The following is a 4,887-nucleotide window of genomic DNA, read 5'->3' as shown; positions in this document are numbered from 1 at the left end:
CTCCGGCTTCCTGTGGGGCTCCGTGGCATCAGGAAGGATGTGGAAGCACAGCAGCGTGAGTGCCAGGACCACCTTCACCTCAGTCATGGCGAACGTCTGCCCGATGCAGTTCCTGGGGATGGATATGGGGACTCTGACTGCACTCAGGACACACTTGCTGGCCCCATCATGCCTGGAACCTGGCTCGGGATCTGCTGAGCCCACCCAGATGAGCTTCAGGGGTGGGATGGTGGGGAGGCCTGGGACCCCCCAAGGGGCTTGCATATCTCAGGAGCCTAGAGTAAGCTTTACCCCCAATTCACAACAGAAAACTGGGAGGGGCCTCTGAGCACACTGTGGACCCCGTTGTTCCTGCCCATCCCTGCTCGATGGCCCTTTGCCCATAGCCTCTTGCGATGAGGTTGGCTATAATTCTGACCACCTGCAAATCCTCTTCTCTTGCCTTTCCCCACTCTTGTGACCAAACACCCCACACTCCCCACACTCATCACCCCTTCAAACACATGCCGTCCTCACCTGGGCCCTGCTGAGAGGGGAATAAAAGCCAGAGGCAACATCTGGGTCAAAGCAGAGGAGATTATAGACCTGGAAGCGAGACAGAGACAGGCTTGCTGGGTGGGGTCTCCCAGGCCCGTCAGCCTTGGAGAGACAGCTGTGTGTGTGGCAGGGGAAGGTGATCAGACCTCCCCAGCCAAAACCCTGCACCCTCTTCTAGGACCCCTGGAATGAACAAGTTTGGGGATGTGGACAGCACCTCAGGGTCCAGCCACATTGCTGGGTTGTGATGGATCCCCAAAATGGAGATGAGGCGGATAATGCCTGTGGGAGAGAAGGGGCACACAGGGCAAGTCCCACTACCCGAAAGCCCACTCTTCCAGCCCAGAAGCCTCCTCCCCTTGACAGGGTGGGTACCTTTAGGGATGACGCGGTCATCTGGAAGCACAATGTCCTGGGTGCAGCAGCAGGAGATGACTAGGCCTGGGGGATGCAAACTCAGACTCTCCTAGATGCACATGGGTCAGGAGGGGCAGCTGGGCCAGGTCCTCCCTAGGGGACCCTGATAGTTACCAAGGAGCAAAAAAAGAATCCACAAGCCTCTCTGTGCCTCGTGAGATCCTTTCTCCCTATAACAAAATGATGTCCAGATGGGTCAAATATTTGAGAAGTAGAAAAGCAGAAAAGTAGAGGATTAGAAAAGTACCAGACAAAATTAAGACAAATATTTTAAAAAGCTTGTCTAAGAAAAGCTCAACATCTAAAAGCCAACTGCAAAAGAGACAACAGATTTGTATAAAAGGCAGTGTGGGAATGAAGGCTGGATGGATGAAGTAGGTGTTCTGGACAAGAGATGGATGACTCTTACCCCTTGGTGTCCTTAATGAGTCCTGAACTGGAGAGTAGGAAAGGAATTAGGGTGCAGAAAAGCAAACATCCAGGGAGTGAAGATGTTCAAAAAACTATATTTCAGTGACAAAATAAGGGAGGGGAGGGAAAGTTTACTTACTGAACACATGCTAAGTGGCATCAAATCTTGTCACCAATTAGCAGCCCTGATCTTTCTGTCCTAAAAGCCTGCAACCTTTCCCCTGTTAGTCAGACTGAGTACCAGGCCCTGCCTCTGGTCTAAGTTCCTATTCCCACCAAGCTATAATGGGAAGAACTGACAACCTAGGGAGCAGAGCCCATGAGAGGGTGCAGAAGGAGACCTTGAGGCCCTGCACTCACCATTCAATCTCCATAGTCTCCCGGTCTTTCACAAGCTTCTGCACCTCTTGCCAACAGCACTCCTGGTGTTCTGGGTGCCTTGCAAGGTGGTACAGGACCCAGGAGAGGCCACAGGCTGTGGTGTCATGGTCTGAGGAGCAGCAGGCAGGTCTGAGTGTCAGGGCTACATCACACCAGAGGGTGGACAGGACCCAAATATTGAAGCTCCCAATATTTGGGTCCTGGGGGAGGAGGAAGATGAACAGAATGGAACAGCCTAGGATTCGCCCACCACATCCTTGGGATGGAAAGACCCCTGCCCACACTGGAGTTTACACCGGGATCCTTACCCTCAAACATGAAGGTGTCAGCTTACGCTCTTATGTCCTCATCTGACAACTCTTCCCCATTTCCATCCTTGAGAGAAGGCATGACCTCTCAGATCACACAAGTTCTCAGGCTCCTGAGTCTAACCTGAGATAGTCTCTGATGACCTGTGGCCTCTCCAAAAACCCAAACCCACCCTGCCCTCCTAGATCTCTCAGGGTCACCTTTGCTATGGACTTAACCTCCAGGCTTTCTCCCTGAATTTTTTGCCTCTTATTTTGTCTCTGGTGGGAGGAATCCTCGAGCCTTGAATATGTTCATGTTTCCACATCATGAGTACTGTCAGAGAAAAAGTAACTGGCAACCTGGGCTACAGGATGTTCGAATTCCAGTTTGCCTTGGAGGTGAGAAGTTAAGCATTGCTCCAAAGATAGCTTATCTGTCGCCCCTGAAGGCATTTGAGTGAACCAACAGAGGTTGCTATCTTACTGGAGAGGAGTAGTTTATACTCCAGAATGAAACATGTGCTCTCTCTGTCTCTTTCTCTTCCACCCCACCCTTGCCAATGAAAGAAGAAGGGGAAGATGTTCTAGCTGTTCTATATAAGCCCCAAGACTCATCTTCTGGTGCACTTACAGGTAAAAGCATTGCATTGCCCTAGGAGGAATATGGGAGTAGGGTCTAGCACTGCAATCTTACTCTGGCTGTTGTTGTTGCTGTGAATAATAAATGGGGTGTTCTGATTCAAGGGTTTGGTGCATCCATGCGCATAGACAAAGAAATACATAGACTTAGGCAAAGACATATATATTTATATTTATGTATATATGTGGGACAGAATAACTTACAAACTTGTAACTAGATAGAGTAAAATCTACCTCAGGTTTTTCTCCTGCTGGCTGTGTCCCTCCCTTTCTCAAGCATCTTCTGTGAATCTCCAGTGCCCTCTGGATCAAGTCCAAGTTCTTTGATATGATATTTAAAATCAAGCTCCGTTCTACCTTTTGAATCCAGAACCCAGAGAAGCCTTTAACAGGAGCACATCAATGAAGTCCAAAGTCTTGGACTTGGTCTTGGTCTTGGAGACGTCAACAATACCCGGAGTGGGGAGAGTATGGTGCCACTCCTGGACGATGTCATCTGTGAAGTCCTGTACCAGGTTGCAGGCTTTGTGGAAGCACCACCCATCAAGGGTGAGACAGTACAGGAAGTTCTCCTGGACCTGCGGGTTCCTTTTTTCGGTGTGGGCACTGAGCTCCAGTGGCAGTATATTCACTGACCTTCCTGCAGGATGAGGGATTGATGAAGAAAAAACTTAACATACCTGAAACCCAAGGAGTACCTCTTACTAACCAACAGAATATGTCTCACCTCAGGAAACCGAGTATCCAGAAACAGATGACCCAACAGATACATAGTGAAGATCAGCTATGAGACTTGACTCTCCAAACTCTCTTCTTTCCTTCCATCCCATCCCTGTGAGCTGCCCGCATGTCCCAAAGCACCCAGAGCATGATTTAAATATCGTGGCTATTTTCTTTCTCTCTCATCCAGTATCCAGTCCTGCTCCTTTTTCTTCCCCAAACTGTCCACACAATTCAGACCTCATCCTCTTCCAATTTGTCCATGGCCCGGCCCCATTGCCTTCTTGATTCAATGTCAGTTCCATCTAGTGTCTACCTGAGAGTCCTTCACAGAGCTCTGCTCTAGCCAAGCTTATCATCTGCTCAATTACCTTTCATGGCTCCCTGGAAAGAGCATGATAACATTAATATCACTTTGTTTTGCTTTTCAATGTCATGAAGATCTATTCCCTGTATACCTCTACAACTTCACTTCTACCATGTTGCACATGCTTTGCTCATCCTAGCCTCCTTGCCTTTACACAAAAGGGAGCCTTGAATACTAATGACACCTACTGCATCACCCTTCCCTCTGCTTTAAAAAGTTCCCCTCCATTTTTCCAGGCCCAGCTCTAGCAATTCTTCCTCCAGGAAGTTTCCCAGTCTGCCACAGCAAGACTGGCTCTCCTCTGGGCTGTCACAACCATCTCCTTCTGGCCTATTTCTGACCCCACAAAGTTGGGGGTGTCTCCATCCAGATTCATCTCCTCAAGCTTGGGGGCTTCTCCAGGACTGGGCTCTGGGTTGAGGTCTCATGGTGCCCTAAGGATACCCAGAACACCAGGACAGAGGGGCAGATGGCAGTGGAGGGAGGAAACACCAAGATGGGTGTTGGTTAATACATGAAGGACAGAGGAAGATGGCTGAAAGAGTAGGGATGACAAGGGCCTAGGGTACTTCAAGGAGCACACAGAAGCTTACAGGGGTCAGGCATAGAAGCCCTTGAGTGTACCATGGCACCCACCACCACAAGCTCTGTGTAGGTACCTGAGGCACTGGTGATAGGCCGAATGATGTCAGGGTGTCATAAAATGATGAGGCGGAAGGTGGGGCCTAGTGAGATCTTATAACCCTGGTGACAGGTGGTCACAATCTGAGTCAGGAGTCTCATGCCCTCCTCGGTGGGTGTGATCTGAAAGCAAGGCAGGGGCCGTCATCTCCTGTGATGGTTAATTTTAGGTGTTGATTTGACTGAGCAATGGGATGCCCAGATGGCTGGTCCAACATTATCTCTGGGAGTGTCTGTGATGGTGTTCCCAGAAGAGATGAGCTTTTGAAACAGTAAATTTGGGAAGGAAGGTCCGCCCTCCCCAGCGATGTACAGCATCATCCAATCCATTGATGGCCCAAATAGAAGTAAAAGGTGGAGGAAGGTCAGATTTGCAATCTCTTCTGAGTTGGGACATTCATCTTCTTCTGTCCTAGGACATCACAACTCCAGGTTGTCAGGGCT

General features: G+C 49.5%; 1 pseudogene; it reads right to left on the bottom strand.

The window, feature by feature from the left end:
- Nucleotides 1–3: 3 nt before the first annotated feature.
- Nucleotides 4–3,792, bottom strand: LOC103253916 (annotated as a pseudogene).
- Nucleotides 3,793–4,887: the final 1,095 nt, after the last annotated feature.

This window comes from Carlito syrichta, unplaced genomic scaffold (genome assembly GCF_000164805.1).
Source record: "Carlito syrichta isolate Samal-C Ts95f unplaced genomic scaffold, Tarsius_syrichta-2.0.1 Scaffold68704, whole genome shotgun sequence".
In the NCBI taxonomy this organism is placed as follows: domain Eukaryota; kingdom Metazoa; phylum Chordata; class Mammalia; order Primates; family Tarsiidae; genus Carlito; species Carlito syrichta.
The sequence above is the reverse complement of the archived record's forward strand: the minus strand, read 5'-3'. Positions and strand labels throughout refer to the sequence as shown.